At 53.0% G+C, this 24,663-nt stretch overlaps 1 protein-coding gene across 1 annotated transcript in view; it reads right to left on the reverse strand.

Moving 5' to 3' along the window:
• PHACTR3 (phosphatase and actin regulator 3) overlaps positions 1–19,455 on the reverse strand; it is a 243,048-nt gene extending 223,593 nt beyond the window's left edge. Inside the window, exon 1 of the mRNA XM_087444870.1 lies at positions 19,378–19,455. The gene's annotated coding sequence lies outside the window, so the exon portion shown is untranslated. The remainder of the gene's footprint in view (positions 1–19,377) is intronic.
• Between the last annotated feature and the right edge of the window lie 5,208 nt (positions 19,456–24,663).

Genomic DNA, 24,663 nt, shown 5'->3' on the forward strand with positions numbered 1-24,663 from the left:
AGAGCCTAGTGTGTGCCAGGCACCAGGCCAGGCATTAGGGATCAACAGTGAACAAATGCAGAAACACTCCCCATGGGGCTTCCAGGATTGGAGAGGAGGAAGGAGCTGAAATGGTCACCAATAAACCAGTAGATGCCCCCCCCAAATTTCATTACAGTTGACAATTAATACTGTGAAACAACAAGGAAACCGGTAGGACATTTTACTAAATACTTTTCATCCACATAAAAATGTGCTGGATAGTGACACGCCCAGTTCTGGGCTGAGGGCTTTACGGGAGGGTGTCATTTCTTCTTCACAAGGCCCTAGGTGGTACAAGCTGCTACAGTCCCCACCTTAGACACGAGGGCAACTCAGAGGGGTCAGTGCACCTGCCCAGATCACCAGGCAGGATGTAGGAGGGCCAATGCTCCTGGCCCCGGGTCAGTCCGAGTGGGTCCTCAGAGAGCCCCGGACAGCTACGCTGAGTCCCTGCCCCAGAGGCAGGCTTCAGAACAACCCCCCGCCCCCAACCACAACATCGGGGCCTCCCACATCTAGATGAGAAAGCCTGCTGCTGGCTCAGCCAGCAGCACAGACAGAGATGGACTAGCAGGGATGTGGGAAGGATGGCAGCCCAGGGGCGTGTGCTGGAGGAGAAGAGAAGAAAGGTCACACCAGAGGCTTCCAGCTGTCTGCCACTCACCCACCACCCTCACACTTTTGGCCCTCCCTACTCAGAACTTGTATTGCTACTGACTTGAGATTTTTCTTTAACTCAACTCTGCACTTAAATGCATTTCAAAGGAAAGCATCAATACAGCATCAGAAGTGCAGCCTCCCAGTCGATGCAAAGGCCCACAGTTCTGACGGGGTCCCACCGCCGGAGTCTACCCTGGGCTCCCACGTTGTTCAAAACGGAGATGAGCAAGAGGGAGGCACCCAGGCACCAAACAGAGACGCTCTCCTTAATGTTATCAGAAGGACAAAGAACAGAACGAATTTTCCATCAAAGCCAACATTCCTTACTGCCTTATCCGTGCACCACCTAAAATCATTTCTAGTCCCTTCAGATGGTCTACACTGCAGTGCCCATTCACCTGCTCCCCCAAAATGCATGGGCGGGCTTAAAACACAGAAGAGGATAAGACTTCGTGTTCCTTCTGGAGCTCACGTGGAGTGGGGAGGCAGAAGACAAGAGTGACCACCAGGCTTTATTTCTTAAAAAATATACTTCAGCAAAGTATTATAATTTTGTTAGAGCTGGGTAGGTATGGAGCTGGTCATTATGTTTTTCTCTGATTTTGAAACGTTCCATAATAAAAATAGTTTTAAATTTAAAATAATTAGCAACACCACCTCTACTGACCAACAGAAAATAAAGTCTCCTGATGAACTGCCTGCAGGAGAGACTGGTCTTCCAAGTCCTTCACTCCCAGACCAGCACCAGCGGGAAGCCTGTGAAGATCTGGCCCACATGGTGTGCTGAAGGCAGCTGTCCACAGGAGGGTCCCAGGCTTGAGGATCCACAAGGGGTCTTTGTGAAAGTCACCAACTGTCCCTCCTCAACAAGATCCCTGGCAAGGGTGGGGTTGATCTGGAAGCCCACTCTGGAAACCTGCAGAAAGCAACAAGGCTTCATAATAGCCCCCCCAAAATAGAAACAACCCAAATGTCCATCAACCGATAAACAAATAAATACAATGTGGAATATCCATCCAATGCAACATTATTCAGCCATAAAAAGAATAAAATACTGACACCTGCTACAGCGTGGATGGACCCTGAAACATTATGCTGAGTGAAAGAAACCAGACACAGAAGACCACAAATTACCTGATTCCATTTATGTGAAATGTCCTTCCAGCTGGGGAGTAGGGGGTGGGGGGACGGGAGTGACTGCTCATGAGTACGAGGTTTCTTCTTGGGGTGACAAAAGTGTTCTAAACGTTCTCAAACTAGATTATGGTGATGGTTTCACAACTCTGTAACTATACTAAAAAACACCGAATTTTATACTTTAAACTGGTGAGCTTTATGGTATGTAAATTATTTCAATAAAGGTGTTTAATACAAAACAAAACAAGGAGCATAGAGGCGCCCAGGCTGAGCTTTGATCTGAAGGATGCCTGGCTTCCACCCCTCACCTCTGCTGAGTATAATCGCACTTAAAACCTCTCCTGTCCCTGCCTGGGGCTCCAAATCAGACTGAAGCCCTCCCTTCCCGCCCTTAACCAGAAAACCCAAAGCCGTTTCCTCACTCCGGGCAGCCCTGATAAGGCCCACGTGGTTGCCTCAAAGAACGACAAAAAGCCAGACGTGTGTCCTTCCAAAAACACGATGTGGTGAAGGAAAGGGAGAGTGTTCCTTTGCCCAGGGCAGTCAGGAGGGACATCCCTGCGGAGGCGACCCTGAGGCTGGCAGAGCCGCCCACACTTGTAAGAAGTGCCCGCATCAGCAGGGAGTGGAGGAAAAGGGGTCACACGGAGGCCCACTTCTACCCACCCACATCTCCAGAGTTGCTTTTTTTCTTACAAAGTGCAGATTAATGATGCAGATTATTATCAGCTGTCAAATATTTCCTGAGCATCTATTTTGTGCCAAAACACCTGATTTGCTGGGAATACCACAATGAACAAGATATGATCGGGCCCTGGCTTCAGGGAACTCATGGTCTGGCAGAGAAGGCAGGATTAACAATTAAGCAATCAATCAATCCATTGATTTCAATGAGCACAGCGGGAGGGATGCCCAGCCTGGGCAGGGAGGAGCCTGGTCTGAGGAAGCGATGCTGTTCCTAAACTAGAGGCTGGATGGGGAATAACCAGACAAGTCACGGAGGGAGGGACCCAGGCAGAGAGAACAGTCTGGGCAAAGGCTGTGAGGTGGGGCAGCACGGAGCTCTGCAGTCCCTGAAAAGAGGCAGAGCGGGGGCCAGACCACGCAGCATCTTGTGGTTCTCATTGTGAGTTTGGATTTTGTTCCAAGGATGGTGAAAGCCGCTGGAGGCAGAAGGGAGTCTCCAAAGGCTCCCTCTGGCTGCTGATGGAGAAGGGACCCCAGGCAAGGGAAGAAGCGGGGAGACAGATTAGGAGGCTGGCAACCATCCAGGCAGGAGGTGGGGGCGCTGAGCAGGCAGATTCAGCGTATTCCCCAGGTGGTTCCAGGGGCTCTGTGATGGATTGGCTGTGGAGTGATGAGAGGAAGAGAGGAGCCAGAGGCGACTCCCAGATTTGTGCTTTTTGATGATTAACTGGATATGGAAGGCGCGGGGAGTCTGATATTGACAACGGGGTAGGTGTGATGCCATTTCCTGGGTGGGGAGGATCAGAGAAGGGGCAGGATGGGGCAGAAAGGGGAGGAGCCCCATTTGGACATGCTGCATTAGACGTGATGCAGAAAAGCCTGTTGCCTTGGCTCAATACCCACCAAGACCCACAAACACCGTCTGGTCTGTTGGGGGGGATGGAAAAGGCACAAGCTCTGGGGTCCCACAGACCCTCTGAAGCCTCTCTGGGCCTCTGATTCCTCATCTTAGAATGAGCATGGTCACTCCTGCCCAGCCATTCCATGATGGCCATTCCAGGGGTCAAGTGGCGAGTGCTGAGCCAACTCTGGTGGCCGCTCTCACAAGACCACCCCAAGGGGCTTCAGCTCCTCCAGCTTCTGAAGGCCCCGTCCACTTTGACCAAACGCACTTGAAAGGCACCCAGAGTGCATAGCAGGAGGATTATGAATCAGTCGACCACCAACATAAGGCTACAGTTTGCAGACACATGGACAGTTATTTCAATTTTGTCTTCTTCTGCTAGAGCCTACTAACTTCTTTCCCAGGACCCTTGCATGTTCGACGACCCTAGAGTGCTGATGGCCCAAGGATCTGGGCCGCTGCGATGTCAGCGCCACGAGTTCAGGGATCTTTGTAAAGTTTGTTCACCCAAGAACATGCCTGGCACGTCGTGGGAGCCCAGGAACAAATATTTGTTGACTGAATCAATGAACGAACGCACACAGTGGGCAGCTAGTCATACAACATCCCTGCTCCAGGAGGGACAGCTCAGCCTCCCTCTGGCCCAAGTCAGCTCCACGGCGGACAGAAGTGGCCGCCTCTCCCCCCTTAGTCCACAGGCCATGCGGTTTCTCCTCGAGGCTCCAGAGACCCTTCATCACCCATCTTAGGAACAGAATTAAACCAGCAAATACAATCGCTTAAAAAGAACTGCTCAAGCTGTTGCCATCTCTGTCCAAGCTCTTAGGGAAACAACTGAAGAGGGACAAGAGGGCAAAACCCCAGGGTGGGAATTCGAGGCCAAAGGAAAGAGAAGGATGAAGACAAAGCCGCTCCCAACAGAGCCAGTGGCAAGGTGGGGAGCCGCGCCCTCTGCTGGCCACGCGAGAAACTGCGCCCAGGGCGGTCACCTGTGGGAGCTTCCTCTGACCTGGCTTGGAGACCTAGCCTCGAACGTGGCTTCTTTGGCCCTTTGACCACATCCTTAATGGGGTCTCAACCTAGAGCTGTGCCCATAAGGCTACCCAGGGTGGTGTTCAATGCAATGCCAGCTATGGCTCTTTTCTAAACAGGCCCAACTCTTTCTAAAACAAAATCCTCCACTTCACCCATCGTGGCCTCCATCCTGAAAGGCATCGGCAGCCAGAGCTGGCCTGAAAATGTGCTGTGGGTGTCCCACGGCTTCCTTGAGATGCCCCCAGCTCTCCTCACAGTGGCATCCACTCTCAGGCTGTCCAGAGAAGCCCTTCTGAGCATGAGATGGGGATGGATCACTTCCTAGCTGTGTGGCTATCCTCTAAGCCTGATGTGTAAGCGAGGAGAGGGAGAGCCTCCCTCACGGGGTCCAGGCATTCGGAAGAGCACCCAGCACACAGGATGCCTCCATATGTGCCCCCTGTTATCAGTACAGAAAGTTCTCTGGTGCAAGACATCTGCTTTCTGATATCGTCTTACATGCCCCAGGCACATCCAGGCGACCAGGGAAGGGGCATATACGATGGAGGCAGAAGAATGTGGAACGAGAAGCACGAGAGGGGAGGGATGGGAGCACCCCTCTACGGGAAATACAGAGCACAGCCCCAGCCAGCTCCTGCTTATCTGTGTCAGGGGTGTGCTGTCAGCACAAAGCTACAAACCTCGGGGACCTTTTCTCCCGTCCCGGGTACCTCCTCTATGCCTCCCTTGTAGGAGGGTGCCCCATGCCTGGGTTCCAGCTGTTGAGGGGAGAGGGGCTGGCTTATGCAGCCTCTGGGAAACACTGTTGCCCAGTGGACAGCCACTTATAGAAAAGCGGTCTGATGGCTGCACACCTGCTTCCTGCCTTTGAGTGTCCAGTGGGGTCTGGAGCTGCAGCAGCCACCCTGTGACCCTGGAGTGACACACGTGAGGACAGAACGCCAGCAACAGTGGACGGAGTCCTTGCACCTGCCTCCCTCCAAGATCTCTTGTAAAGGGAGCAGACGTCCTGCAGCTTAAGCCTCTGTTGGTTGGGTTCTCATTCATTAACATGTAGCTTTTGCTATGTGCCAGACACCGTTCTAAGAACTTAACAATTATTAACGTGGCTAATGCTAAAAATAACCAAACAAGGTAGGTACTATTATATTCCCATTTTGCAAGTGAGACGCTCCGGGTAGCAGAGCCAGGATTTGAAGCCAGGTCCTCCGCTCCAGGGCTCAGGCTGTTATTGCATCAAACATATATTCTAAGTGGCACAGGCAGGGACTTCAGGCTTTTTTGGATCCCCCCAAAAGTCACTGACGTGACGGTGATGATGAGGGAAGAGGAGGCGGCAGTGGTGGCAGGATGTAACAATGACAGCATTTTTGCAGCCGTACAGTGTACCAAGGACCTGGCATGCGCCAATTAACACTCCTGTGAAGTTGGAATAATTGTCCTCTTTTTACAAACAATGAAGTTGAGGGTTCAAGAGGGTATGTGCCCTACTGAAGTTCCCACAGGTACCAAGTGACAGCAACAGGACAGGAAAGGAGTTCTACATTCCTTCCACCATACCAGCCCATCCCTCGTGCTTCCCATCCCACCAAGATCTCTACCAGCAACCCCAGCTTACGACGAGACCCCACCCCAGGCCCTGTCCTGCCTGCTGCGGAGAAGAGCAGATGTACAACAGGAGCTGCGAATGCTGGGGCGGGACAGCTGGCTGCCTCTGCTAGGACAGAAAATACCCTGTCCCAGCGGCCCAGCACAGCCATCCTGTCACCTACTCTGCAGAAACCCAACTACCAAGTGGAAACAGCCTAACGTCCCCCAAAGCCGAATGGCTGATCTACAGTATATCCACTCTAAGGAGTATTACACAGCGGCTTCTTTTTAATGAAATAAATCTATGTATTCTAACATCACTGGGACTGTATTCCTTCTGGGTGAGTGAGCGCACTGCAGAATAACATAATGACACCATAACCACTCACATATACACACCCCCCCAGACACCACACACTTTCCACTGGCTCCTATTCTGTGAGGTAGAGGGGAGGAGTTCCAGGTGGCTCTGTCCTCAGCTGAGGAAGTGGCTGCCTCCAGAACCCGGTGGCCGGCCCAGCTCCCACCAAGATGCTTTCATTTTTACCAGGAGAAAGAGATCGTGAAATACTTACAAGATCAGAATGTTAAAAATAAAGAAAAGGGCAAACCTGTGATCCTCTCCTACAAGGATGCTTGTTGTCATTTTACTCCTTTTCAAAGAAGATAATTCATGTTTAAATAACGGTCTTTGTCACCCAAACATGATCTCCTTCCTCCAATTCGACGTGTACGTTTTCATGTGTTTACTGGATTTATATTCTAAAGAGACATGTTTCTTGTCCCGGGGAAGACTGCAGAGCTGGGCTTAGTGACATACCAGAGTGCGGATTTATGTCGCCGACACCACATTGCCGAAACAGCAGACTAAGGCTTTTACAATGTAACAGTCCAAACCCAGCACCGAGCCTGATCTATAAATTACAGAAAGTCCATAGCTCTAGGTTTATAGGTAGCACTTTAAAAACACATCATAAGTTCCCTAGCTGCAGTGATAACTCCAAGATCCACTTGTACAAACCTATAAATAATGACGATGCGCCCGTATTGTCATAGAAGCTGTGATCTCTTTCAGAGCCCATTGTTCATTAAAACTGATGTGCACTTTAAGGCTGGTGGGTCCCCTGGGATTTCGTATTTGGGGGAGCAATTATTTAGGCAATTAGACTCTGGCACCTTCACAGTCTCTGCTCTAGTGTATTAATAATAGCGCCGGAGATTTCCATCGCCAACCGGGGGTAACATTCCTTTCTGTGTTTAGCAGAAGCCACCTCAGTCCAGCGACTTGAGGTGCAGCAGAGATTACTCCTGGCATTTTAAGCTGCAGTTCCTGGGGCTCCCTGACCTTCTAGGTTCTTTTCTAGGGCTACTTGGAGAACCTGTGTGTCCACTCACACCTTGGCATAAAAGGGAGAGCCTCAGGATTTTAGGGGAACCGGCCCCAGGGGGGCTGTCAGCAGGAGGGAGAGGAGGTGCAGAAATCTAGAGGGGGGTGGGCTCTGGCTCCCACCAGAACCTGCCACACACAGCAAAGATGAGAAGCTGATCCTTCATTCAGGAAGGCACAGGCTGCAGAACACACAGATCCACCAGGTCTGATCCAAGAGGAACGTCCTAGAGAACGTAAGGCTCTGTTTGGGGTTTGATTGATCGATTCACCCATTCATCGCCTCATCTGTCCACTCATTCACAGTATGTGCCAGGCATTGTGCAGGGGGCAGGAAGGGAGGGAAGAGTGCTCCTGACAACAGCACATACAAAGGCCCTGGGGTGAGGAAGCAATGGGAAGTTTGGGGAGCTGGGAAGGGGCTGGGTGGCTGGAGTGCTGGGGGCGGGGAGATATGTGGTGAAGGTAGAGGGCAGGCCCCAGAACTCAAGGGGCCTCCTGACCCATGGGGTGGAGTATGGACTTTATCCTGGGAGGAATGGAAAACCCAGGAGGGTCTCCAGCCAGGACAGTGAAAGGATTTACTTTCTCTCTTGGAAGGTTATGGGGCCACTGGGTGGGAAATAAGGTGGAAGGAAGCAAGAAGTGGCCAGGAAACTGGGGTGGGGGCGCTGCATTCCACAGGGAGAGACATGGAGGCGGCCTGGGCTAGGGCGGTGACAGTGGAAATGCAGAGCAGTGCACAGAACCCAGATACACTGTAACCATACACACCCAGCTCCTGTTCAAAGGTACCCTGAAGCTGAAACTTTATAAAGAAAAAAGTTCCTATGCACGATGACTGTTAAAATTCGGATAAGTACCAACTGCTTTATGTGCTCTGTAAGTTAGGAGGAGGTTTTTGTTTCAATGCTAGGGTTCCCCAAAGCAGCGCTCGGCTGCCCTGCCACAAACTCCTGCAGCTGATGCAGCGCGGTCGCATCACTCCATCCACACTGAGCAGCTCACTGTGGGCCAGAGCCTGGGCTCATCCACCTACCCACAGTGTGGACGGAGGAATTCGAATCCCCCAGGATTCCTGACCCCTGGTTGCTGATTCAAACACTACTCTAGGCACCGCTGTGAAGGCTTCTGCAGACAGAGTCAGGGTTCTAATCAGCTGACCTGAAGACAGGGAGATTGCCCTGGATGATCCGGATGGGCCCGTGTCATCACAGGAGCCCTTCGAGGCAGAGGGGAGGCAGAGAGGAGAGAGAGATGGGGCAGGAGGGAGGGATGAGAGATTGGAAGTGTGAGAAGACTCGGCCCCCCACTGCTGGCCTTGACAGGGCCACAAGCCAGGGAATGCAGCGGCCTCTAGAAGCCGAGAATGGCCCCACAACAGCCAGCAAGAAAATGGGGACTTTGGTCCTCGAGCCCGTGGAACTGAAATCTGCCAACAACCTGCTTCTCTCCCAGAGCTCCAGGAAGGAGCGCAGACCTGCTGATACCTTGATTTCGGCTCATGGGACCCAGAGCAGGGGACCAGTTGAGCCCACACCTCTGACCCACGGAACAGATGTGAAAGTTAATGGCTATTGCTCTAGGCTGCTAAGTCCATGGTCATCTGTTTCAGCAGCCATAGAAAATGAATACACGTGTCTTCTCTTTAATCCTCCCAAGTGGCCGAGGATGCCGGTTCTGGTGTCATCCTCCACGGATGGGGAAAGCGAGACTCTGAGGGCAGAGGTCATGCACTGAACCAGTGGTGGCACTGGGAACCAGCCATCTGCCAGACTCCAAGGGTCCTTCTCCCACCTCTGCATGATCCTGCACCCTCTCCACCCTGCATAGACGATCCGCAGAAGACGGATGTGCTCACATCTCAGGTCAACCCGAGACTTGAATAAAGAGAACAAACCATAGAGGAGGACGGGTGCAGAACCACCATGGTGTACCACCTGCAGAGTACACGGTGTCCCACCCTCTGGGCGCAGGGCTCTTTCCTGCCACCAGCCTCCTTGTTCCCAAGGCAGGCACCTCCAAGGTGCAGCTGGAGTTCGGGCACCCAGTCCCCAAATTAGGCACTTGGAAGTAGCACTGCCTTCCAGAAAAAAAGGTAGAGAACGTAATTAAGGTGAGTGAGAGGCAGGAGAGCAAAACGGCTAAGAATGTAGAGTCTGCCAAAGCAGATTGCCCAGGTTCAAGTTCAGCTCCACCAGCTGTGCAACCTCGGGCAAGTCACTCCATCTCTCTGAGCCTCGTTTTCCTCATCTGTCAGATGGCGTCATCTTTCCTACACAAACACACAGAGGGAGCAGACCTGAGGACGGGGCTTGCCCGGGTCTGACACCGGCTGGTGAGTTATCACTGTCCCTGCAGAGGACATTTCCGGTGGCTGCTCTCAGTCCCACACTGCGGTGACTCCCACGCAAACCCAACGCAAATGATGACTGTGGAATATTTTGCACTTCCGCCCGTGACCGCAATTCTCCAGGCTGGAAATCCACTTCACTCTACAAATAAAAGGGGTATCTCCTCCTATTTTTATTATCTCAATGTTTAACCAAGAAGTAAAACATCGGAGCTAATTTACCATGATTTTTTGTGGATTACAAGAAAAAGCACAGACAGCAAAGCCATTAAAAGAAAAATAGAAATAGAAATTTGCAGCAAGCCTCTGACGTACCGGCATCCTCATTATCTGGGTGTGAATTACGGGAGTTACAGAGACTTAGTCACAGACGGCGGAGACTGTTCAGTTCACACAGCTGTCCGGACGCTCAGAGTGGAGAGATGGGGGCCTTACCTTATATTAGGAACCCCATCTAGTGCAGGGTCTACTTCAGTTCTCTCCCTCCGGGTAAGTGGCAGCAAAGCTCCCATTCAAATGCGTAACGCAGATTCCTCGGGACCTCACAGAGACCTCGCTGGTGGCGGGACGAATGGGACAGGGACCGACTGGAGGGTGCGGAAAGGCAGGACACTTCGATTAAGATGAAGATGATGGTCAAGGGCGCCCACCGGGTACCTCATACAAAGAGCATGAGGTCAGTGATGGAGCGGAGGGCCCAGTCCAAGTTTTGTTATAGAAACAGTGTGTCAATAACTCAGAACAGTCCAAAACTATGATGTCCTTTCAGGAGAACGTTGGAGCCCCTCAAACAGAGACGTGTGCGAAGAGGCTGCAAGCCCGCTGCCCGCAACGCGGGTGGGAACATGCCACAGAATTTGGGGATTCGTCTGCTAAGTGGTTCCCCTTTAGGGAGAAGCCAGGGGCTCTGTGTTAGAACAGATGCCGCCTGAAGGAAGCAAGTCCCATGAGCCGCGAAGATGGCTGTCTCCATGGGGTGAGGAAACAAGCACCACTGACCTGCTGCTCATGCACTCAGTAAGGCCGCAGAATTTACAAAGCACCTACTACGTGCCAGGCACTGGGCTACAAGCTGTGCACATGAACATGAGCAAGTACTTGAGGCACTGCTTTTTATTTGGCGGGAAGACGGAGCCTTAACAAGAGAGTAAACAGACAACTGTTGTGCAGGGTCTCCAGGACCACCTCCAGGCTTGGGGATTCGCTAGGAGTCATCCCAGGACTCAGATGCAGTCGTGCTCACAGCTCTGACGTATTTAGCGAAAGGACGCAAAGCACAATCGACACACAGAAAAGGCACATGGGGTGAAGTCTGGGGGGAACCAGGCACAAGCTTCCAGAATCTTCTCCCAGTGGAGTTGCACAGTATGCACCTAATCCTCCAGCAACAAGTGTGTGGAGTGTTGTCCCGCAGGGAAGCTCACTGGAGACTCAGCACCCAGGGTTTGTACTGGGGGCTGGTCCCGCAGGCGCCCTCTGCCTGACACGGACCAAGACTCCAGAGCCCCAGAAGGAAGGCAGGTGCTCAGCACAAGCTATATTACTGTCTGCGTGAACAGTTCAGGTGCAGTGAGCCACTCTCAGCAGTCGTAGAGTGGTGGGAGACCCCCGAAGTCCCAGTTCTCAGACGCCAGCTGAAGGCCGGCCTTGCAGGCAGGCCTCTCTAAGGAGAGCAGACAGGCTGGCTGGGTTAACTCTTGTTTGCACAATTACACACGGTGGTGAGGGCTGCACGGGACTAAACGGGGGCCTGTGTGAGGATCCATGCAGCAAGAGGAAGGGTCGTTCAGCGTGGCAGGTGGTGCTTTCAAATGTGGCCACAGCATCACCTCCACTCTCACGCATCCTTCTCATCACGTGACTCTGCACCTCCCCCACTGAGAGATGGGTGACTGCGCCCCACCTCCCAAATCTGGGTGGGCCGATTCTAGGGCAGAAGTGATGGATTGTGACTTCCAAGGCCAGAGCCTAAAAGGTGACAGAACTTGACTCTGTGTCTCTTGGGATGCTGCCTCTTGGAACCCAAGTCCCTGTGCGAAGCCCAGGTGGAGAGGATCTGAGGCCCGGCCCACAGCCCCGGCTGAGCTCCCAGCTGACAGCAGCACCAATTCGCCAACTGTTCTGGACTGAACTGTGTCCCCTCAAAACTCACATGTTAAAGCCCTAAATCTTAGTACCTCAGAATGTGACTGTATTTGGAGACACAGCCTGTAAAGAGCTGACTAAGTTAAAATGAGGCCATCAGGGTGGGCCCTAGTCCACTGTGACTGGTGTCCTCAGAAGACGAGGACATCGGACACACAGCGAGACGCCAGGGGCATACACAGCGAGACGCCAGGGGCATGCACAGAGGGAGGCCATGTGAGGAGGTGGCCGTCTGCAAGCCAAGGAGAGCGGCCTCAGAAGAGACCAACCCTGCCAACACCTTGATCTTGGACTTGCAGCCTCCAGAACTGGAAAGTGAGAAAGTTCATTTCTGTGCTTTCAGCCCCAGTGTGGGTATTTTATTACGGCAACCCTAGCAAACTAATGGGCCAGCTGTATTAGTCAGATTCTCCAAGGAAACAGGACCGATAGGAGACAGACAGAGATTTATGCTGAGGGACTGGCTCACGTGGTTACGGAGGCTGAGAAGTCCAGTGATCCGCCGTCTGCAAGCTGGAGGCCCAGGAGAGCCAGTGGCGTAAGGTCCAGTCCAAACCTGAAGGACCCAGACCCAGGAGCATCAATGCCCAAGGGCAGGAGAAGATGGACGTCTCAGCTCCGAGGACCCAGGACTATGGAACTCTGCTCCCGAAAAGGCCTTATGAAGATACACATATTCACTCGTACCAGTGACCGGTGTAACCAGCCCCCTTCCTTGAAAATACTGCAATTACTCAAAATCAACATCATCCCAGGTAATCTAGGTCACCGGTCTCCAAAGGGCAACACACACCCCACCCTGTCCTCCCTGCCCCCAACTGCAGAGCACACAGTGCAGACCCGAGCCCAGCGGGAAATGGCCAGGGCCTGCCATACCCCTCTTGTCATCACAATCCCAGCCAGCCCCCCTCGTCCAGCTGGGAGAAGTCTGATGCAGGGGCTGTGTGCTGTTGGTGTTGTTTTTCCTTAAAATGAACTGCAACCAAATTTTGGTAGAAATCCCAAACGTGGCAGGTTGCCTTGATGACACTCAAACAGGGGGGATCCGGGAGCCCAGGCTTGCTAAGTGTAAGTTGTGAGGTCTCAGTGGGCACACGGCGAGGGTGTCCTTCCAGAGGACCAGGCCTCTGAAAGTAGCCTGGGCAGTGAGGAGAAGCACCGGGAGTTCCCCAAACAGCTGTCCCCTGCGAGCCACCACTTCTCAGTAACAGGGATTTATTAAATGCAAAACAAAACGTTAATCGTATCAATGAAATCACATACATTACCAAATCAGAAAACAAACTCTTGCCCAAAACCTGCTTCAATTTCTGGTTCAGGAGACATGGTCCTCTTCACGGTCATCTGCCCGAAGCCTGCCCCCCAGCCCTCCTGTCCACTCTGTGCTGACGCAGAGTGGGACATTTCCACCAGAATCGCTAGTTCCCTGGGTTAAACATCTTGACTCCTGAAATCTCTATTAAAAATCTGTACTCTCCCTTACACTATTCACGAAAGGAAATTATGGTGGATTAGAAAAATACATGTAAAGAAAAGAGCTATATGCTCACTAAAAGGAAACACAGATGGATGCATTTGTGACCAACTGTCCTGGCGTGCCCTGGGGACTCAGGGGTTCTCGGGACAGGGGACTTTCAGTGCTGAAACCAGGACCATCCCAGGCAAACTACGACAAGGTGTTCACTCTGAACTTGAGGCAGAAAAAGATTTCTTCAAGAAGACACAAAAAGCAGAGACACAAAGAAAAAGCTTGATAAATTTTACTACATCAGAACTAAAGACGTAGGGATGTCATGTACGGCATAGTGACTATAGTTAATGATACTGTATTGGGGGCCAGCCCGGCGGCGTAGTGGTTAAGTGTGGCGCTCCGCTACGGCGGCCTGGGGTTCGCAGGTTTGGATCCTGGGCGCGCACAAGATGCACCGCTTGTCAAGCCATGCTGTGGCGGCGTCCCATGTAAAGTAGAGGAAGACGGGCACGGATGTTAGCCCAGGGCCAGTCTCCCTCAGCAAAAAGAGGAGGACTGGCAACAGATGTCAGCTCAGGGCTGGTCCTCCTCACACACACAAAAAATAATAGTAATAATAATACTGTAGTGTATGAAAGTTGCTAAGAGAGTAGATCTTAAAAGCTTTCATCACAAGAAAAAAATTGTGTTTGTGGTGATGGATGTTAACTAGACTTATTGTGGTGATCATTTTGCAATATATACATATATCAAATCATTACGTTGTACACCTGAAACTAACATAACGTTATACGTCAATTATATCTTTAAAAAAACCCAAAAAACTAAAAACTTCTACTCAACCAAAGACACTACAAACAAAGTTAAAAGACACAGAAAGAGCAAAACATATCTGCAGCAAACAGAAGATTCAAATCCAAAAAACATAAATACTCTTACAAACCAATTAGGAAAAGACTAACAACTCCATAGAAAGATGAGCGAAATGCACGGAGAATTGACTCAGAACGTGAAACTCAAACGGTCAGTGAACATGAAAAACCTCTCTCAAGCAATCAAGGGAATGCAAATTTAACCAAGGAAGTTCCACTTTTCTTCTGCAGGATTGACAAAATCTAAGAATCCGAACATTTCAAGGAACCTGGAGAAACAGGTACCCCCTCACTGCTGTGGGGAGTGACACAGCCACTTTGGAAAACAATTTAGCAATACCAAATAAAACTTAAAACGTGCTCATCCTATGCCCCAGGAATTCCACTTCTCGGAACGCGCCCTATAGAGAAACGCTTGTACAGATGCACCGAGAGGCACATACAGGATGCTCACCGGGGCACCGCCCCTAAGAGAAGATCTGAGAATGACCTCCTCAGGCATCGGCAGCAGAAAGGTTGAAAGGACACTGGAATATTCTGAGGCAATTAGAAAGACTGTTAACCCAGATAAATCTCCAAGACACACTGTTGAGGGAAAACAATAAGTTTCAGAACAAGACGTGCTGTTTTCAAATGCCATTTCTTTAAAATACTTACAGGAAACAATCTTGTACATTTTCTACTGAGACCCACAGGCACATGGCAAGACAGCCTGGTGGGAAAAGAGCTAAATGTCAACAGGGGTCACCCCTGGGGAGGAAGGGAGGAGAAGAGGAAGGAGTGTTGTTCTAAGGACATTTGACCCCTATTTGTAATGTTTTCATTTCTCATTTAGAGAAGGTAGTCACAAAACACTAGTGTAATTATATTTTTTCCCAAACAAACCTGTTGCCTGCATTGAAGAACACATTATCCATTCATCTGACAAATATTTACTGTATGCCAACTACAGGCCAGACCTGTTCCAAAGCCTGAGGATCACTCATTTCCCCTAAAACAAAAATGGAGCGATCAACTAAGTCCTCGATCAACTAAGTACACGAGCAGACAGCAGTCTTTAAGGTCATGGGGCGGCAGATACATACGGATGAGGGAGAAGTGGTGACACAGATGCCCTGGGCACCTGGGCAGGTGACAGAAGAGAGGGACGATCTTTGGCTGGATCGCAAACACTCTCAGGGCCCTCTGCTGCTGCCTGGACCTCACAGACCCTGCCTTTTGTCTCCAAGCACACACTCGTCACAGGAGAGAAGGCTGAGGGCAGCAGGATGATTCTACACCCACAGCGGGTTTTGCAGGTCAGGTGAGCACAGGATGGGGTTCCCTCACTGCTGGGGCGGCGGCTGGAAATGTGCCGGTGTTTGCAATCCTGGCACCCACTCTCCTTCTGCTTGCATCCCCCTGATTTTTTTCCGGGAATCTCAAGCCTGGCTATTGAGGGGACACGGGTTCGAGCCCTGGCCTGGGGGGCGTGGAGCTGGGCCTCAGCCATCCAGCTCCTCCCACTCCAGGCCACGGTGATGGGTCCAAGGGCAGGCGGTGCGACCCAGCCCGAGCCCTGGAGCTACTGAGGCCGCCACGCCTTGAACCTCCAGTTTCCTGAACTGACAAATGTTCCCATTGCTTGCACAGGTCTAGTCACTCGCTACCAGAAAAGCCTGCTAAGCGCGGCTGGTTGTGATCACGATTTCAAAAGAACTGGGCAGCTCAGACCCAATCTGGGCCTTCGGAGTTCCTGCCTTCGGGGAGCCTGGCCCAGCCCTAACTCGGAGCCCTGAGCTGAGCCAGGGAAACAAGGCATCTCATTTCCCACTGCCTTCACAGCCCCTAAAGCCACAACTTTTAATGCACATCAGCTGGGACGTGCCATGATGTCATCCATCACGCCTTTCCCTTCAAAAACATGTTTAAAAACTCACTTGGTGCAGAAATATCCCAGTACGAGTCAGCGCTTCCAAATCAGACTTGGAAGTCTGGAAGAATGAGTGGCTAATTTGTTCCTAAATTAAAGCAGCACGGGCCACAGAAATAGCATGTTATCCCTTTAAGGTTGGGAATTAGGACCCGCCCAACGCCAGCTCAGGGAAGTAGCCACGAAAATCAAGGGAGCCAAGCTACAGGTGGCAGCTGGACAGATCCTCTGGTGCCAGCCATAGAGAGGACAGGGGACCTTCCCAAGGTCTGGCCATTAGAACACCCAGAGTTGTGGGCACACAGCCTGGCTCTGCCCTGCATCCCTGAACCCTTCCCCAAACCAAAGGCTGGTATCTGGACTAGGGTCCTATGTGACACACACCGAAATGCAACATCGAAACCCAGAAACTCAGCCCCACTCGGCCTCAGGCCCCTCCCAGGTAACCTAGAGGTGCCAGCCCCACACTGATGAATCTCAGATTGGAGGCTCCAGGCCGACCACTGCGCGAGCTCCAGACTCAGATGTGCAACAGCCCACTCCGCACAACCTCGGGGATGTCAAGAGGCCTCTCCAAACCAGCACTGCCTCTCCCGCCAACCCACTCCTCCTCCACCAAGCCTTGGACAGCTCCATAAATGGTACCCCCCTGTGCTGAGACACAAAACCTATAGGGCATCCTGGATTTCGGGCCCAAGGCACCAGCAGGGCCTATCGGCTCTACCACCTAAAGGTCCCAGCACCGCCCCCTTTCCCCACCTCTGCCCTCTGAGCAGCAGGCATCTCCCCTCTCCACTAAGGGCCTGCTGCAGCAGGACGGCCAGAAAGCACTTTCTCTGGGATGCAGGAGGTCATAAAACACCTCAGCCTAAAGCCTGCCAACGGCCTCAGACTGCACACACGAAATCCCCACAGCCCACCACGGAGTCCAGGGTCCACCTGCCCACCTCGCCAAGCGTGGCTCCCTTACCTCCTCCTGCTCATGGGTCTCCAGCCTCAATGACCCTCTCTGTTCCCCAATTCTACGACCTCAGAGCCTCTGCCACTGCTTCTCCTCCTGCTGGGAATGCTCTTACCCCCTATCCTCACATGGGTCCCTGCTTCTCCCCATTTAAGTCTGCAGCCAAACATGCCTCCTTGGGAAGCTTCCCCTGCCCCCAGCTAAAGCAGCTGCCATCCTCAAACACTGCCTCCCTCTCCCCATCTTCTTCCCAACAGCCTGCAGGCAGAGATTATCTTTTTGTTTTGTTTTATTCGCTTCCGCGTCCATGTCTTTCTCCCCCCAGCAGAGTGAAGCTCCCTGAGGACAAGAAGCTGGGCTCCTTCCGCTCGCAGCATCCCTGGCATCGAGGGCAGCGCCTGAACCACTCTCTGAGATTAATCAACATCTGCTGACCTGCTGCCTAAAGAGTCGGCTTTCTCCTCGCAAAAGTGGGTTAGCAGTGACTGAGCCCTGCCATCCTTCAAGGCTGAGACAGAAGCCACAGAACTATTTTAAAAATGCCCAACAACTGAAATGAGCACGTGGGGCAGGAGTTGCGTAAGGTCCACAGGCAGACCATACACTTGTGACGGCTCTGAGCGCACTGCCAAGCTGCTGAAGGTCAGGACTGGAAATGCCCTTTCTCAAAATCCAAGCCCAAATTCGCCGGGCTACAAACTCGGTACCCAAGTACTGCAGAGGCGGGGGGTGCTTTCGGGGGAGGAAGCCGGCACTCATGTGCACCTACTGTGTGCAGGCACCACGGGGTGAGGGAGCTTCTGCCCCATGAGAGCATGAGTGTCCTGGGGGGCCGCGTCTCCCTCTTGGTCACTGCTGTAGCCCCAGAGCTCAGCACAGGGCCTCCCGCTTAGTGGGTGCTCCACATTCAGGATGGACGGGCTCAGCCACAGAAGGGCTGCCCATCCTCTCTGCTGGGGCTCCAGGTGTTCCATTCACCACAGTCAGTGCTCCAGAGCTGCTGGGCCACGAGCTCCTCACCCTCAGGGCAGCCGGTGCATAGCAGCCTCTCAAATGACACCTGCTGGTCCCAACAACCCCAGGGTCCCTCCCTTGTCCCTCCCTTCTCGACCCTGTGACGTGGGGTATCGCAGTTTCCCAACCTCCGCACTACTGACACTGTGGACTAGATCATCTTCTTTTTCTTTTTCTGGGGGAGGGAGAGGCTGTCCTGGGCATCTTGGGATGTTCAGCAGCAGCCCTGGCTTCTCCCCACTAGATGCCAGTAGTATGGGGGGTGGGTAACAACCAAAAATGGGGGGTGGGGAGAGGAAGACTCAGCCCTGTTGACAGTGACTGGTAAGAGCCACTGATGTGTCTAAACTAGTTTCCAGACCGGCTTGATCCCAGAATCACCTGGGGGCACTGGTTAAAAATACAGATTCCAGGAGACTCTGAGAGGCAGGCCTGGGGTAGGAGCTGGGGAAGCTGTTTGTAATAAGTGTCCCCAGGGAATTCTTACCAAGGGGCCAGTCTGGAAACACTGGCCTAATTCTCCTGGCCCCATCAGTGTTCAGCCTCCCAGTCACCCCCTGTACCAACAGCCACCGAGTACAGGCAAGGCTCTCTGGCCTCCTCACCAGGACACCTGAGCGCCCCCCCCCACCCCCCCGCCCACTCCCAGCTCTTCTTCCCCGGGCCAGGAGGGAACCTCACCGTTTTCCAGCTTCCTCAGCCTCTCTCCTGAGCTCCTGCCCCTTTAACTCCGCTGGACTTGCTCCAGGACCAGGTGTCTGCCTGCAGGGGCCCCTGCTACTCCCGCCCACAGGTGGAAGCCTGCTGTCCTCCCTGGGGGGGACAGCGGAACAGGTTGGAGATCTCACTGGGTGACCAGCACTGTTCACGTGATCCCAACTACTGCCCCAAGACTCAAGTATTGGATCGCCCCCATTTCACAGATGCGGAAACTGAGGCACAGAGAAGTTAAGTGCCATGCGCACAGGGTCACGCAGCTAACAGAGGGGGCCTCCAATCCCGGGACCGCCGACCCCAAGGCCAGCGCTCGGGACCACTGCGCGCACTGCCCGTTTGGGGACAGAGTCGCCCGCCTTGACTGCAGAGACAGCCCGAGCCAAGAGGCGCCCACCTCTGTGCTGCGGGCGCAGCGGGCGTCCTGGCCACCCTGCAGCGGCCAAGGGCAGAGCGCGGGCTCCCGGCGGGGCCGCCCCCAGTCCCGCGCCCCCACTCCGCGGCGCGCGCCTACCTTGCGCCGGGCCTCGGGCGACGGCAGCGGCGTCCCGGGTCCCGAAGGCGCGCAGCAGCGAGCGCACCGGCGCCGGCCAGGGGGCGCGCCCCGCACCCCGGCCGCGCATCCCGCCGAAGGGCCGCTCGGGGCTGCGTCCGCGGGGGCCGCCCAGCGCCGCGCAGAGCCGGGGGCTGCGGGAGGCGGCGCGGGGCGGGGCGGGGGCGGGGCCGCCTCGCCAGGCCGGCCCCTCCGCCGGGCGGGGGCGCCGAGGGGCGCCGCCGTGACCTTGATTTCCCAGGACCGGATCTGCGCCGCAGCCCGGGGATGCGGGACCTCAGCGCCAGGCACGCCTTGGAAACGTTAAAGGGACAGCGGGCTGGAGGTGAAGCCTCCCGGCTAATTACGTTGTAAAGAGGCCGCCGAGTTAGAGCTGCTGTGGCACCCCGGGCGAGTTGCTTGACCTCTCTGAGTGCCAGTGTTCTCGTGTGTAAAATGGGTTTGTGGAGGGTGAAATGAGATGGCAGTGGGCCTAGAAGTGCGCGAGGGTCTGCCTCTCCCAATGTGGGGGACACGTTGGCTGCCTTTAATGTAACTGCTATCAGATGCAGGAGTCATGGTTGCACTTCTAATAACCCCAGTGAGCGATATCTTTACTTTTTTTTAATAAAGTAAAACATATTTAGCTTCATGAGTACTGTATGTGGAACACCTTTGCAGCCACCAACCAGGTCGAGAACTAGAACTGTGCCAGGCTCCCTCCCAGGTCCCTCCCCTCACAGCCCCTCCTCCACCCACAAGACCCTAGGGGTTTCCGTCTTGAGAGAGCTCCACAGCCTCCGCTGACTTGGGAGTTTCTGCCTTTGAGGCAGTGTCTGTGGCCTGAGATGGGCTCAGGGCCCTCGTCAGCACCAAGGTCACCTGGAGAGACCCAGGTAACCATCAGACTGACCAGCTTAGTCTACCAGACACAGGTCCTCAGAGTCGCAAAGGGGCAGCATCCTCCTCCATCCTTGAGAGTTGTCCAAGGGCAGCTCTGCCCAGGGCCCCAGTGGTCCTCCTTGTCAACCCCAGGAACACAGCAGGTGCAATCGTATCGTCCATTTTACAAACGCAGAAGCGCAGGCGGCAGAGAGGAAGGAATTGTGCACGGCCACATGACTGCTGAGTGTAGCGCTGGGACTCGGATGTGGCCGGGCATCCTACCCACCTGCGTCCTCCCTGGGGTGCACGCCTGCCTGCTTCCAGCGTCTCCAGCCCAGACCTCTCAGCTTCAGAACTTCGTAACAGTAGTAACAACAATGGAAGCTAACACTAGGTGGCGCTGTGCCGAGCACGTATTCGTTTAATCTTTATGACAACTCCTCCAGGAAGATGCGAGTATCATCCCCACTTGACAGAAGAGAGAATACGAGCCCCGGGGGGAGCCGGCACTTTGTCATGTCTATTGCTTCATTCCCAGCTTCATCCTATTTCCTCCTCCATCAGCTCTCATAGGGAGGCACTATGATCGTCCCCCAATTTTTAGAGGGGGAAACTGAGGCTCAGACAGATGAAGTAACTTGCCCTAGGAAGTTAGGAAGGGGCAGAATCAGGATCCAAACCCCAGTCAATGTGTCAGTGTCTTTGCTCTCTGCCCAGCCCGTTGGGCATGCCCTGGCAAACTCCTACTCATCCTTCAAGACCCAGCTTAAGCATTGCCTCTGCGCTGAAGCCTTTCCTTCAGCCACCCTCCTTCTCCCCACGGATTTAGTTCTCCCGTGTCCATGCCCCCAGCACTGTGTGCACCTTCTCTGGGCGTGCATGACATCACAGTGCAGGCCTGTATCCACACATCGGCCACATCCCCCACTGGGCTGGGATTTTTACGGGACAGGCATTGGCCCTGGTCGCTGCATTCCCAGCCCACTCACAGTCAGTGAGCATCTGTTTTGCAGCCTCTGCCCCCTCTGCTGGTACCAAAAGTTCCATTTTCCTCTGGGCAGCTCTCTCCCCAGCCTTGGTGGAGCCAAGGCGGCTCTTGAATGCCAGAGATGGGCTCATGACCCAGTTTGACCAATCAGCATAATCCATCCATCTGGCCTCAATGATCGGTTCAGGAAAGTTTGTCCACGGAGGCGCACCCTTGGGACTTTTACTGGTCTGGGAGAAAGAAGCCCTTTTAATCCACTGTCCTGATGGGGACGGTCAGGGCTTCTGGGAGCCACCACATGCTTCAGAATTGAGACAACATGGAAGAGGGAGGATTCCAGAAACGGAGGTATGCTGGGGCTGCCAGCGTTGTCTGAGCACCTGGTTCCAGCTGTGCCTGAAGGCAGAGCAATAGGGGATTGGAATTTTCACACTCTCCCTGCTATTACCTTTCCCCGTCAGCATCGGTGGGAAAGAGGTCATTGGAAAGAGAGAGTAAGGAGACAGACGTGTTACCATAATCACAAATCAGAGGTGTACTGTGGGCAACCCACAGAATGGGTGAAAATATCTGCAAATCAAGCATCTGATAGAGGATTAATATCCAGAATATATAGAGAACTCCTAAAACTCAACAACAGAAAAACAACCTGATTCAAAAATGGCAAAGGTGGGGGCCGACCTCGTGGCTTAGCAGTTAAGTGTGCAAGCTCCGCTACCGGCAGCCCGGGTTCAGATCCCGGGTGCACACTGGCACACTGCTTGTCAGGCCATGCTGAGGCGGCGTCCCACATACAGCAACTAGCAGGATGTGCAGTTATGACATACAACTATCTACTGGGGACTTGGGGAGAAAAAGGGGGAAAAATGGCAAAAGACTTGAATAAACATTTTCTCCAAAGAAGATATACAAATGGTCAATAAATACATGAAAAGATGCTGAACATCAGTGATCATTAGGAAATACAAATCAAAACAACAGTGCAATACCACCCCACACCCATTAGGATGGCTACTATAAAAAAAAACAAACAGAAAATAACAAGTGTTGATGAGGATGTGGAGACACTGGAACTCTTGTGCACTGTTGATGGCATGTAAAGTGGTGCAACCTCTGTGGAAAACAGTATGGAGCTTCCTCAAAAAATTAAAAATAGAATTACCATATGATCTAGCAATTCTACCTCTGCATATATACCCAAAAGAATTGAAAGCAGTGTCTTGAAGAGATATTTGTACGCCCATGTTCATAGCTGCATTATTCATAATACCCAAAACGTGGAAGCAACCTAGGTGTCCATTGATGGATGAATAGATAAGCAAAATATGGTCTATCCAGACAACAGAATATTATTCAGCCTTAAAAAGGGAGGAAATTCTGGGCCGGCCCCGTGGCTTCGCGGTTAAGTGAGCGCGCTCCGCCCCTGGCGGCCCGGGTTCGGAGCCCGGGCGCACACCAACGCACCACTTCTCCGGCCATGCTGAGGCCGTGTCCCACATACAGCAACTAGAAGGATGTGCAGCTATGACATACAACTATCTACTGGGGCTTTGGGGGAAAAAATAAATAAATAAATAAATAATCTTAAAAAAAAAAAAAGGGGAGGAAATTCTGACACATGCTAGAACATGGATGAAAGTTGAGGACATTATGCTAAGTGCAATAAGCCCCCAAAAGACAAATACTGTGTGATTCCACTTACATGAGGTCCCTAGAGGAATGAGATTCATAGAGACAGAAAGTAGAATGGTGGATGCCAGGGGCTGAGGGAGGAGGGATGGGGAGTTAGTTTTTAATGGGTACAGGGTTTCCATTTTACAAGATGAAAAGGGTTCTGGAGATGAATGGTGGTGATGACAGCACAACAGTGTGAGTGTATTTAATACACTGATCAGCAGACTTAAAAATGGGTAAGATGGTAAATTTTATGCTATGTCTATTTTATCACAATAAAAAAGCCTGGAAAAAATAGTGAGGGGATGTCACATCTGAGATCAGGTAACAAAAAGACAGTGGCATCCGTCCTGGGCACTGTCCTGCTTGCACTCTCTGATGGAGGTTGGCTGCCATGTGAGCTGTGAGCTGCCCCATGCAGAGCCCAGGGGTCAAGGACCAGAGGGTGCCCTGCAGCCAACAGCCACGAGCAACCGAGTCCTGAAGGCAGCATGTTCGTGAGCTCCAGGTGGAGCCGCCCCCAGCAGAGCCTCCAGATGAAACTGTGCCCCGGGCAGCGCCTTGAACTAACGAGGGGCCTTGAGTCAGGGGCGTCCAGCTGTGCTACATCCAGAGTCCTGACCCGTAGAGACTGTGACATAAGAAAGCTCACATTTTAAAAGATAGGTGTACCATCAAAGGTCTCTCTCTCTCTCTCTCTCCTGGCTTCTTGGCTCAGTTATGACAACAGCAGCCCCCAAAATGGGGCCTCACACAACAGGGCTACACAGCCTTCCCAAGTCCACGCTACCGGGAGAGCATGACGAGCCCTGCCCCGGCCGGCAGACGCTACCGTGCTGGTTGCTGTGGTCTGGGGTTGGGGTCGCTGGTCCCTTCGAGGCTGAGCAGCGTCTTTCAGAAGAGAATTCAGAAGAAGGGGAAGGAAGTATGATAATCATTCACATTTATGGAACACTTCCTGCTGCCAGGCCCTGCACTAAACACTTTATCCCAGTTAATCTTTACAACAGGCCAAATAAGAAGGGATTATTAATTATCTCCGCTTGCAAAGAGGAAACGGAAGCTCTCAGAGGTTACCTGAGGCCCTGTGGCTAATACGCGGATGAGCCAAGTTCAAACCCTGGTAACGGGACTTCAAGACCCGGGCTCTTAGCCGCTGGCCACGTTACTTCTAGGCAGTCCTGGCACAGATGACAGGCTGGTCAAGCCAGCCCCTGCAAGGAATCCAGAAGGGCTAAAGACCCCACCAGCTGCTCCCCGGGGCCCTTCAGGCCCCCAAGGTCAGCCCTATGTGACATCTCCTGCCCATGAGGGCCCCTCAATGGGCTTGACTTAGACCAGAGCAGGCTCTGGGCAGGCTGGCAGCAGATCCACCAGCACAGACCCTGGCTGATACAGTGGACAGCTGTCCTAGGACCTCCCACAGTCTAGAGTGGCAGGAGTGTCCTGAATGTCCACAGATTTGTCCAGACCATGGAACAGAGAGGGGGCCGCAGGAGCCCCTGCTGATGGGTCCACCCTCAGCAGGGGTGGGTCTGGGACACAGCCAGGGCCATGAGGAGCTGCTAACGGCTCTCCCTCCAGCCACGTGCAAATGGGCATCTGCTTGGCCAAGCTGTCCAGCCCCACGCTTGAGCCCATTCACCCCAGCGACTCTTTCAGCTCCAATGGGCTGAAATCCAAGTGCATCTGGCTGGGGCAGAAAGGGGATGTGCAGGCTC

Source organism: Ceratotherium simum, chromosome 21 (genome assembly GCF_057802395.1).
Source record: "Ceratotherium simum simum isolate JZ-2026a chromosome 21, ASM5780239v1, whole genome shotgun sequence".
In the NCBI taxonomy this organism is placed as follows: Eukaryota; Metazoa; Chordata; class Mammalia; order Perissodactyla; family Rhinocerotidae; genus Ceratotherium; species Ceratotherium simum.